This window comes from Castor canadensis, chromosome 5, assembly GCF_047511655.1.
Source record: "Castor canadensis chromosome 5, mCasCan1.hap1v2, whole genome shotgun sequence".
Taxonomy (NCBI): Eukaryota; Metazoa; Chordata; class Mammalia; order Rodentia; family Castoridae; genus Castor; species Castor canadensis.
Genome location: NC_133390.1, coordinates 123,516,027 through 123,528,709, shown reverse-complemented (window position 1 = coordinate 123,528,709; position 12,683 = coordinate 123,516,027). Strand labels below are relative to the sequence as shown.

The window sequence follows — 12,683 nt, the reverse complement described above, 5'->3', positions numbered from 1 at the left end:
TCTAACATCACCTATAGGGATCCTGTGGTTTTCCCCATGTATTGTCTCCTATTTTATGGTTTACTGACACCTGTTACCATAAAGCATTCTCTCAGCATACCCCATCTACAACCCCACTCTTCTGCTTCCTACTAAGATGCTTCCATTTTCCATGATCCAGAAAAATAGATCAAAACTTTGTTAGCACTGAATGCAGCATAAGAGCAAATATGCTCTGAATGAAGATCTAAGTTAGGAGCTTGCATTTAGTGCTATAATTCATGGTTTCTATTTTAACTGACTAGGAGACTATTTTTGCTTACATCTTAGTATAGAATCTGTTCAAAGGTAAGTGACCTCTACAAAAGAGGTCCTTGTGGTGGTAGTAGTAATAGGGATAATTTTAATAAGAATCCTAATATTAATATCAGCTCCCATTTACAAAGTACTTATTTCCAGGCACTTTCACAACTGCCTTATATATTTAATTCACTCAAGCATCACAACTATCCTATAAAATAAGTATTACACATCATGTTCATTTATACAGATGAGGACACTGAGGCACAGGGACTATAAATACAATAAATTACCAAAATGGGAAATAGCAAGGAACAAATGCCAAAAATATTACCATAAAATGAGTGCTCATAACCATTACCCTATCCTGTCTGCCAATGAGCCACTGCTGGGTTATAATTCTATACCTTAAATATGAGTGGTTTATTTTTTTACTAATTTTTTATTATTGTTGTGCTGGGGTAAATTATAAGTAGTTTACCTATATATATTTGCAATATTTTAAAACAGTTTACATCAACATTAATCTCATTTTTTGATCACAAGTGTTTAAAATGATAGAAAAGAAATAAATGACATAACAATTGGAGGACATCATGTTAAGTGAAGTAAGCCAGGCTCAGAAAGACAAAGGCCACATGTTTTATTAAGAATCCTAATATTAATACTAACTCCAGTTTACAGAGTACTAATTGTCAGGTACTTTCATAATTTCCTTATATGTACTTAACTCAATCATCACAACTATTCTATAAAATAAGTATTACACATGATGGTCATTTATACAGATGAGGATATACATGGAAAATAGATCCACAAACATGATCATACACAAACTCATATGTAGAACATGTTTGTAATAGTGGAATTACTCTATGGAACTTGAGGAAGGAGGGAAAGAAAAAGAGACTGATAGAGCATCAACAATATTGTACAATAATACCATCTGTGAAGGTAGAAGATACAAGGACATGTATTGAAAGCTGTTGAAAAACAGGAGGTGGGAGGTAAAGGGGTAAGGAATAGTAATGGAAGGGGTTGTACAAACAAAAGTAAAGTATACTCACAGTGGGGATACATAAAGAAAACCCTTTGAACATCAACTTCAATATTAATAATGAAAGACAGGACTGTAAAGTAGGTACAGTGTGTGGGGGGAACTCGTGGGAGGGGGAAGGGTGAATAAAGGAGATTAAGGTGAGGCAATATGGTTTATGGACTTCATATACTTATATGAAATAGAACAAAGAAACCTCTTGTAATTGTTTTAAGTGGGGCAGGGAGAGAGTTGAGGAGGAGGAGTGTGGGGATAATCTAAACAATGCACAATATAAGCCTACTTGGAATTGTCACAATGAATCTCCCCTGTACAATAGATATAGACTAATTTTAAAATTAAAAAAAATAAATGACATAAAAACATCCATGGTAGGAGTAAGAAAAACTTGAACTAGCACTTTGTATATGTACAGTTACCATGAGCCACAGGGCTTAGAAGAAATACTTATCTGTTACTCTTCAGAATGGAAAAAATATCACCACCACAGTATTGTTTCTAAAAACATTTGATGTTGTAATAATTTGCATATGGCAAAAAATTAAAATTAGAAGTGTTTATTTCATTATGTCACATGTGTTCCTGATATTCATGGTTATGCACTGAAAGATGATTTGAAAGTCCTATACTGCATTATTAGCGAAACACTAATCCCAAGCAGAATTTCATGATGTAAGGAGTCTGTCTTTGCCTGAGTTTCCAGAAAGCAGAGCCTGGGTCAAGACAGCAGGTGAGCAAAATGGGGAGGAGAGCCACTAAGTGCTACCTACACCTTCTGCTTATCAGCTGCAACTCCAATGGTCTGCCCAGGTGAAAAACGTACAAAGAATGTATCTTTAGGCTAATGCAGCTTAGTCTCCCTTTGCTCTAAGATTTGCTCCATGGGAGCAAAAAATCCTCACACTTCTAAGAGAACACACATGGGCAAGATTGTGGTTTTCAGGGTATCTTTAGCTTCAATGTCAACAAGAATGCCTCAGGATAGAAGGTGAGGAGCCCCTTCACAGCAGATCAGGGTGCAACTGGGGATGCTCATAAGGGCCAATGCTTAGCAGACAGGTCATGGCAGCAGCAGCTGAAGAAGTGCTGAGGCAGACACAATCTGAAGGGGCTGGTACATAAGGGGTTCTGGGGCAGCACTGACAGGTGGTATTTGCAGGGCTGATGAGCAAGAGGTCTACCACAGCCTGGGAAGGGGAAGAACTAGAAAGCTTTGACGCTTTGCCTTTAGCTGAGAGCAGCGAGGGGTTGCTATTTCTTTATTACCTACCTGGATAAAGACATAGAAAGTGAGCTCATCGACCATTCACATGTCACAAAACTGGGAATGATAACTGAAGATTGAATGAACCAGTCAAAATTCTAAAGATTTTGACAGGCTGGGATAATTAATGCCAAATGGAAAGATAAAATTTTATATGGGAAAAATATTGCTTAGGTAGGTTTCCTGTCTGGAAGATGAAACACTATTAGGAATGAATGTCTGCAGGAAAAAAGTCATAAAAAAGATGATGTTTTACATCTAATTCTTCCACCTGAGGAACTGGACAGGGCATACCAGAGAGAACTGGTTTTCAAAGCACTTTTACATCCATCCTCCCATCTGTTTTTTACCAGATAGGGCATACATATTAGTGCCACTAAACAGATGAGAAGAGGCTCAGCATTTAGGCAGCCTAGAACATGGGACTCTCAACTCCCAGCCTGGTGCTTGTATTCTCACTCTCTCTTTTTGTGTATGTGGGTACAGATCCCAAGCCTGCCAGCATGAATGGCAAACACAGGTGAAGCGTGAATCATCAAACCATCCTTCCCCAGAGTAGGCCACTGATTTGCCAGAATGGAAAAGAAAACACACAGCATAAACATTCTCTGAATAGTATATTCAGTATACTGAATAGTATACAGCTATATTTTCATAAGAAAAACCCAAATTTTAAATGTTCAGAGATGCATAATACAGAAATTAAGTCTGGCCTCCGTCTGCTAATAGAATATAAAAATAAATAGGGTGCAAACCCTTTCACCTTGCCTTTATCTTGACAACTAAATCTATCAAAATGACAGATGCTACAGTTTTCTTTCCTAACGTATCATAAGGTGGTAACATACATATAAGTGTGCTAAACACTGCAAAGTGCTTCTCCATATTCAGCTAGTGTTACTGTCCTTGCTGCTGTCATGGTCAAAACAGAAATGAACATTAAATGGTGGCACAAAATGTACATTTTACCAACCAAGTATGCTTGCATCCATTCTGGGAAAAGAATATATTTAAATACAAAGTAGCAAGCTCTAAATCTAGCCTGTTTGCTAACAGTGCTCATGAAAGTTCAGTTTTAGTGAAAACAGAACATTTAAGGGATCCCATTCCATTGTCTTTCTGCAGAATTTGTCCTGAACTTCATGGAAAAGGACAGACTGTGAAAGATTGGAAAAATCTGTGCCATCAGCCTATAGTTCTGCCACTAAAAGAAAGAAAGTTCAGCAATACAGCTAGTTTTTCACTATGAAAGAATTCAGAGAAGGAAGACTCTAGCTTTTATGAAGTAACTACCATAACCTGGTGTTTCACATTAGCTCCCAATCCTGATATTGTTAGGTCCTGGGACAAGAATACAAATAAAAGCTTACATATCATGTTTAACATTTTAAAGTTGTATTTAAAGCTAACAAACAGCTAAATCAAGTATGTTCTAATTCTCCAACCTTGAAAAATACCTCACAACTATCGATTTTTAACGCATGTAAAGTTGTAACTCTAATATAACAGCAAGTCACTGCACTGAGAACACTAATTCAGAAGTAACTTCAGAACCATGAAGAGAAGAAAAGGGATGCTCAGATGCTCGATCCTTCTGAAAGATAAACTATCACCCTCATGCTGAGAAATACTTCATAATTTAATTAATCTTTTGCCTTACCTAAGTTCTTTTGCTGTTCAAATCCTCCCCTTACTCCAGAGTAGCTCCTGCCCAGCCATTTTCGGTTGGCACAACACACAAATCTTCCTGGCATTCAGAGGCAATTGTCTTTTGTTTTAGAACATTGTGCAAGCTGTGGAAAGGCATTTACCTGGGGCCCAGATGGATGTTTGGCTGCCATTGTTCAGCGCTGAATCCTGAGTTTGAGAAGCAACATTGTGTGTGTGTGTGTGTGTGTGTGTGTGTGTGTGTGTGTGTGTGTGTGTGTATTGAATGTAAAGCCTTTCACATCACAGGGTCTATGGCAAAGGCACCTCTTAACTAGTTCTATGCTAGACATTAATTTTCTTACTTGGTGTAGCTGTGGACCACCATTTTTAGGTACTCAGTGCACTGTGCTCCAGAAGTGAGGGCTTTAATGCCAAATAAGATCAAGGTTCTAAAAGAACTACTTTTTATGGCAAACACCACCATTCAAGGTCACTTCAAATACAAGTCCAATCTTCCTATTGCAGTTTTATGTGGGCAGGGCAAGGGAAAGAACAGAGGAGCTCTGGGGGAGCTGGGTGAGAGAAAAACTGGGAACATGTTTCTCCAGGGTTAGTTTTTCTCCATTTCACTCTTTTGATTTCTTTCTGTAAAATTTATTTTCTTTTTTTAATTGGCACATAAAAATTGTACACATTTATGGGGTATCATGTGATGCTTCCATACATGTATATATTACATAATGTTCAAATCAAGGTAAGCATGGTTATCTATCAATTTAGTATTTTCCACAGTAAAATCATACTGTTTCCTTCTAGCAGCTGGCAATTTGGAACCTTCTTGAACATTTATGCAGAAAGTGTATGTCAGCAATTGTACTGGGTTTTGGGGATAAAGGGATTAGGCACTCCCATTAAAGATCCGAGGTACTCCACATCCACAAAATTCCTGTTACCTTTTTCTAGGCCATTATGAGGAAAACATTCATTACTTCTTTCCAGTACTTTCCCCTTTACTCTTTCCATTTTCCAATGAAAGGTATTCACTACAGAATAAAAGGAAGATATTAGGTACAAAGTCTGATGTTTCTGTAATTGAGACCAGATGCATTAGCTATTCCATATGTGAAGGTCAAAGTATCAGCCACCATTCCATAGGGCTTGTTGAAAGGCCATAGGTCAGCAGAATCAGCATTATGCACAACCCCCTACACTTTCCTTATTAATAATAATTTTTAAGTAGAACAAAGAGGGAAGAGAAGCTGAGGTACTGAGGAAATCCTTAAGATGAGCTATTCTACCCTCTTCAATACTATGAAGGGAGAAGAGTACAAGGAAAGGAGAGAGGTCATTGTGCCCTACTGAACAGTGGTTTAGTCACTGAACTTGCTAACAAGTCCTTCTACCCCTGGGATAGGTAAAGAATACTATGGTCAAGAAGCCATCAAAAAGGAAAAGTTAAGAAGGTTCCTATTCTCAAGATGTATATGAGTTAGAGCTGAGCATGCCAGTAGACCACTGAGTCAGCAACCTGACATACACCATAAGACACCACGTTACAGTCCTTCCACACATGGCCACAGAGTAAGGCAAAATAGGGGATGTCTCCAGCTAAGGATCAACTAGATGATGGAGGCAAGTCTTGTATTTGAGTCCCTTTGGAGTAAGGCCTTTATCAGGAGCCTGATGGAGTTACCACCCATTCTCGAGGATGTAGTAACTGACTAGGTCAGCAGTTACAGTCAATCAAGAAGGGTCATGCAACCCCACCATGGGCAGATGTACAAGGCAATGTTCTCATCTCATTTTGTTCCCCAGAGCCCCAACACCAGTACTGTCACTCCAAAAAGGAGAGAAGAGAGGAAAATATGTGCATGAACAGACCTCTCATCACCAGATCCATAAGGTTGGCCTTGGCTGTAGGGATGGTGAAGAGAAAGATAAACAAGCTAAGAAGGAGGGAGGAGTGCTAAGATGAAGGCATATCAATTCAATAGAACTTTCTAAATTATAACATAGACTTTAAAATGTTAAGAGGAATTGTTTTAGGAAGAAATAGAGCAAGGTTTGCTAGAAGACATTGGTAGCAATTATTGAACAAAGTAAAACTATCTCATGTTTGGTACCAATGGGGTGCAAGAAATGCAATATTTAAGCTGAAGAGAATTGAGAAAACTGTAGTAGCAGGAAGTGGTCTCTGGTCTCTCTTAAAGATCCTCTTGTGTTAGGTGTCCTGCCACGTGGCCATATGGAATGAACCTTACACAAAGAGACCAAGAAGAATCTGAACAAGCAAAACTTCTAGGTTCCTCCCAGTTTATTACCTTTAGGTCATACCCCCTTTTCATCCAATCATACTTCCACAGAACTGTTCATTCTTCACCAAACCAATGTCCCAAAATAAAGTTTTCCCTGTGTCTTTGGGACTTCATTTTTTAAAGCTCACATGTCACATAAACCTTCAGTTAAATAAATCTATTATACTTTTCTTTTATTAATATGTCTTTTGTTATGGGTATCGGTCGTAAGCTTTACAATTAGATAAGAAAAAAAAATTTTTTGGCCCTTGTAATACCAAAGCATTCAGGCAATAAGAAAGCAGAAAATTCTCAAACACATCATCAGGATGCAATTGTCTAAAAATAAATTTAAAAATGGCATTACTATGCTACAAGGAAACCTGAAGTGTGCCTACAAAAGGTCCTGTCAATACTAGTCTTGGGAAATTTGCCCTATTTGCTACTTATCAGCTGTTGGGAGTTATATCACAGAGTGATGGTTCTTGTCCTAATTGGCAAAGGCATTTAAATTTGGCAGAAAGTCTGACTTAAATATTTGCAAATTGTCCACATTTACATCTTGGATCTCATTCCCCAAAACTGTGAAGAACAGAAAATTGCACTCTGAATTTCTCTCTTTGTATCTTCTTCTTGCTTCTCATCTTTGTGGTTGCCCATTAATAATGATCACCTTTGGAAAGGAGATCAGAAATTGTTTCAGGAAGGGTCTGTTTTTCCAAATCACATTGGTAAGATGGATTTTCCTTTTCTTATTCTTTTTTTTTTTTTTTTGGTAAAATAAATCTGATCCTCTTCTGATCTCCTCACTTTGCAGCTGAAGTCTTTCAACCTCCTTGGGATGAAAGATGTACTGTACAATATTGATTTTTTCCCTTCCCCCCATAAATTCATGACAAATGGTGAACAAAAGCTTATCTGGAAGTTTAGACATCTAATTAAAATTTTGCTCTCAAGTGAAATTCCTCTTAAAAAAAAGACTACAACTTCTGTTCAGTACTCATACATCTTCATCTCACTGCTGACATGTTCAGAAATGGTCTCAAGAAACTGATCTTAAAAGTAACCTAGCAAAGGGTATGGAGGAGGGCGAATCAGAGAGAGGGAGAAATGTGAGAAGCATCACTCAGTATGTTGTTGGGTTTTGGGGGAGTTTTTTACTTTAAGTCAAAGGCAAAGCAAAAATATGGTATCTAGCTGGAAGGATGGTGTAATTTTGTGCTAGACAGTAATTTGGCTCCAAGCTTTGGGTGGGTCTGGTGGTGGTGAGAAAGACACAGAGGGCTCAGGAAGGAAAGACATATTATTCCAGGCAGAGTAGAGGCAGAAAACCAGATGCAAGGGAGGAGGGGTAGGGATGGACAGGTAATGAGCAAATCATCTCAGAATGGTGATGCATTGTGTAAAGGTCTAAGCCATAGTTTGCATGACAAGAAGTTAGAAAGGAGTCTGGAGAATAAATTGGAGACAGTTGCACATGGGTCCATTTCACAAAACTCTCAGTATATAAACTAGTTCTTTGCTCATTTTTTTCCTCTCCTACTTTTTCCATCTATTAGCATTCCCAGCTACAACTGTGCCTGAGGAGATTAATCTACTTCCTCTTTGCCCTCCTTCTCCAACAACCACTTGAAAGATAAAAATTCTGATTATGTGAACTGTGTAATGAAACATTGAGAATTTTGGGATTGTGATACTGCCCCCAAATAGAAAAATAAATGCCTAGACATATAGCATACATTAACACACAGAGACACACGTGTGCACACACATATGCATACACATGTACATATACACACACATAAATATACATGCATGCATGCATGCATACATACAACAAAAAAGAAAAGAAAAAGTGTTTCTCCCCTTTGATAACAGAACTGGTCCTGAAAGAACCAGCCAACTTTTCATCTCACAGGATTCTGTGTAACCCTGAATTCCTCAGCTCTGAAGTAACATAAAACAGCCTGGAGTGGTAGATTTACCTCTACAACCCCTAATTCCTAACTTCCTAACATGAGTTTTGATCTAGGGGCTTCAAAGCATTACCTCTCCCATGCTTCCTGCCTCTCTTCCTGTTCTCACCTCACCTCTCCCAGGCACTCTTCATTTGCTTAGACTCACAATTCTCATACTATCTTTGGGCCCAGGCCCACATGTCAGGTCAAGAAAATTTATTACATAGCACAGCAGGAAGAGGCAAAATAAGCCCTTCAGTTCATCTTTAGCCATCTTTGGGGTACAGACATGAGACTTAGGTTTAAACAGACAAGGAATTGGGGGCAGGAGAAAGGTATGCATAATTATTTAACAGTCCTGGTCTTGGGTGTATTTCTATAGATCATTATCTTTGTCCTTGTTTTAGGAGGGGTTTCAGAACAGTTGTTATCACTGTCATCACTGTTTAGGATACAAGTCATTGCTGCCTGGCATGTGGTTTGGCCTATGGGTCTTCATTGTTTTTTTTCCTGGGAGCAGTTTTTTCAACCCCTCCTTCTAAAGATGTTATGAATACATCCTGTCCTTCCTGGATTCCAAGGCAACTGTAGGAGACAACAGCTCAGAGCAAAGGAGACAGAATAAAAATGGAGGCAGAGAGGCCAAGCTATTTTTCCTATTTTTAGTTAATTCATGGTCCCAAGTAAGGTGTCTTTGCTCTTCAGCCAAAGCAGATTTTATGAACCTGTCACAGGCATACAGATATACAAGTAAAACATCAAAAACCGGACAACTGATGAGGGAAACACCTGGAAAGGGGCAACTTTCATCATAATCTGATGAATAGTCATTGCCTAGATATATTTTAGAGTAGGGTGGCAGATGCCCATACCCAAAAGATTAGATGGAAAACTCTAATTTTCTTGCTGACTTTTGGAAATAAGGTAGGTATGTTCTCAATTTGGGGTGGAAGGGATGACCATAAGTGTAACAAAGCTTCAACTCTTGTTGTATGAATACTATAAGAAACTCAGAATTTAAGTCCTTTGGGAGGTGTAGCCAACTCTTCCCTTTTGCAGCTATATTTGATAGGACTTTTTCACACACTAATATCAAAAATCCTACATTACCTGCCTTGAGCAAACAAAGTAAATATATTTGGTTATGTAATCATGTAACTGAAAAGGTGGGGCAATGTTCAGGCCCTCAGTCAACACTACTGTGTGAACTCAATCTCAGCTTCAACCCCAACCAATCTCCCTTCCTTTCTACCCGTCTCCTTTCTTAGGTTCTGCTTCATTCTCTGTGGGATTTATTTTCAAGGAGATTTTTCTATGTGATGGCAAAGATGTCTATGCTTATATTCAATACCTCTTGCCCAATAATTCCTGCAAAAGTCTTGAAAATATTTCCCATGGGCATGACCCTTGTCATATGACTGCACCAACACAACCCTTGGCCAGGACCCTGCACAGGCCAGATCTAGTTCACAGATCCTTCCCTGGAACCAAGGTCAAGACCTGTGAGGGCTATGAGATTTTATTCTATTGCAAGCTAACCAGTGAGCCTGCCACAGCATCACACATGTTGCTAGACTTAGGTACTAAGCTGCAGTTGTGTTGCTCATAGCACAGCAGGCAACATGTGCTTCATAGAAACACTGGCTTCCTGTGTTCCTCAAGTCCCTTGAGGAAAACGCAGAGAGGTCCAGCTAGATACACCACACACAGAGCTGATGTGCATCACAGCTGAGGACTCTGAGTTTGGGAAACTCCAGTCTTGGAAGGAGACGGCCTCCAAATCTGCCCACCATTCACCTGAAGGGGATATTATCTTCACTGCCTGGAGGTAGATCCTATCTCTATTACCCATGGCTGTTTTCTAGGCAAACATCCTTGAAAAGATAGTCTAGAACTAATGTTGATACAAAATGTACAGAGTAGTATCCTAACCATTAAACCCCAAACCCTGGAAGCTGGGGTTCTCCCTAACGAGCAAACATGTTTTGGTGCAAAAAAGGAAATGAACACCCAAAATGAAGTATAATCACTGTAATTTAGGGCATCTTTTTAAGTCCAAGTGAATGAAATCTCTCTTTGACTCTGTAACTCAGTTTTACCTGCGAGGTAAAACACTTGAGTGCACCTGTGTCAAAAAACTGCTCAGACTTATTCACACTTATTTCTACAAAGCAATGTGCTTTCCTGAGCTACACTTCTTGGAAAAATCCTCAACGTCCCGAAGATAAAAAAAACAATCATTTTTGGACTACCTCTTTGCATGGACATAAGTGGTAAAGACTATGAAATCCTGTTTTAACTTTCTAGCCACTTTTAGACTGACCCCACAGTATACTTGAATTTGACAATTTTGTGCCTACATGATTGCTTATTCCCTCTAACTCATCAAGCCCACACAAATAAAAAGGAAAACTGGGATTCAATGTATAGGCAGGAGGTTAGTGTCCTGCTACAGTAGACAGTAGCCTGGATCTCAGAATCACTTTGCCATGTAACTGCTATGACCCTACCTGTCCATGAACTCTGAGAATCCTTTGGTTTTACTTAGACATAGACTCCAGGAATGAAGTCTTAGGAAAGAAGACTTGTCAGAAAAGATACAAACTAGGTATGTAGTCCAAGAAGAGGCAAAATTTGCTCAGTTAAATAGACCACCCCAAACAATCACCAATCACACACACACACACACAAAAGAAGGCATTTGAAATTGTACAAAACTATCTCTGAAAAATATCCTGTTATTTTGGGCTAAAAAACATGTTTCTCAAAACTTTGACCTTATTTTGGATGGAGAATATTACATTTCAAAGATACACAGTTCAGGGCTTTGAGTCATAGACATGGTTTTATTAACTTCAGAATCAGATTGCCAGAGAAAAGGAGTTTAAAAGGAGATACCATGTTTTGAACTAATCTGACCACACAAGGTTGTGTATATCTTGTGAGTGGGGTGGGGGGTGGGGTGCACCTGGAAATTCTGGGCTGCTGGGCAAAATTTCAAAAACAGACCTTCAATATGTTCATTGATTGATAAAGCAGTATAAGTGGCTGCAGACAAATGGCAGGTGGCAGGCACTTTTCTTCCTCCTCTCCTAAGCTTTTCCTACAACCACCCTTGCAGTAAGAGGTTACCACAAGCAGTTTAGAACCTTATCTGTCTGTGACATAGTAAAAAATATATACTGAGTCTCTCTCCCCTCTCTCATTCCTGAGACAGCCCTCTAAAAACACTACAGTTTCTGGGTGTGAGGGTGGTAAGAACATCTTTTGTTACCATTCTTGGTCTTTGTCCCTCTTAACACAAGAGCTTCTTAGAACCCTTGGAATCTCCAGAGTGATTGTCTTTTGAATGCTAATGAAATGACTGATAGCTGGGGTCCTTAGCTAGCTTCAAGGTGGGAGCTAGTCACCAAAAAGGCAAAGGCACGATTAGAGTTGGAATGTTTCAGTCTCACCCCTGACCTCCAAGGAGAGGAAAAAGGGTAGACACTGAGTTAGACACAAATGGTCAAAAATGTAGCCAATCATGCTTCCATAATAGGATTTTCAGAAAAATTCTAAATATAGGAGTTTGAAGAGCTTCAGGGTTGATGAGCACATCTATATACCAGAAGAGTGGCAAGCCCCAAAGCTCCATAACAAGAGTTTTCTGCACTTTTGGACCTCATACAATGAACCTCTTCATTTGGCTGTTCATTTTGTAAGCAAAATGTTTCCCTCAGTTCTGTGAGCCATCACAGCAAATAATTAAACCTAAGGAAGGGGTCATGGGAACCTTTGAGTTGTACTTACACAGTGTGGGTGAGTAATCTGGGGTACCCAATGTTTGTGATTTAACATCTAAAGGGGGGCACAGTCTTAGGGGACTGGACCCTTAACCTATTGGGTTTACACTAATCTGGACGGCTACTGTCAGAATTTAAGGAAGTTATAAAATACCCAGTTGGTTCCATCCAGAATTGTATGAAGGGGAATTACAATGTATAGAAAATCACACATTTGGTGCAAGAACTGTCATCAATAGAGAAACAGTTTTCCTTTACCATCCATCCATGCAGTGCCCAACACTGCTATGCCTGAAAGATTCATCAGTGACCAAAACATATATGGCCCCCTTCGTGGAGTTTAAAACCTAACAGGAAATAGTTATTCACAAAGAAAACACACAAATGAATAATCAG

At 39.0% G+C, this 12,683-nt stretch overlaps 1 protein-coding gene and 1 long non-coding RNA gene across 11 annotated transcripts in view; both read right to left on the bottom strand.

The window, feature by feature from the left end:
- The window catches only part of Rbms3 (RNA binding motif single stranded interacting protein 3), a 1,393,896-nt gene that overhangs the window by 1,279,543 nt on the left and 101,670 nt on the right, over positions 1 to 12,683 (bottom strand). The gene's annotated exons all lie outside the window — the stretch shown is intronic.
- The window catches only part of LOC141423322 (uncharacterized), a 132,802-nt gene that overhangs the window by 70,085 nt on the left and 50,034 nt on the right, over positions 1 to 12,683 (bottom strand). Inside the window, exon 1 of one of the 4 annotated variants that reach the window (XR_012448096.1) lies at positions 4,261 to 4,482. The exons of 1 other annotated variant lie outside the window; for it this stretch is intronic. This is a non-coding gene — a long non-coding RNA (uncharacterized lncRNA). Of the gene's footprint in view, positions 1 to 4,260; positions 4,483 to 12,683 lie in introns of those variants that run through there. 2 more of the 4 variants (XR_012448097.1, XR_012448099.1) reach the window with 2 other exon arrangements.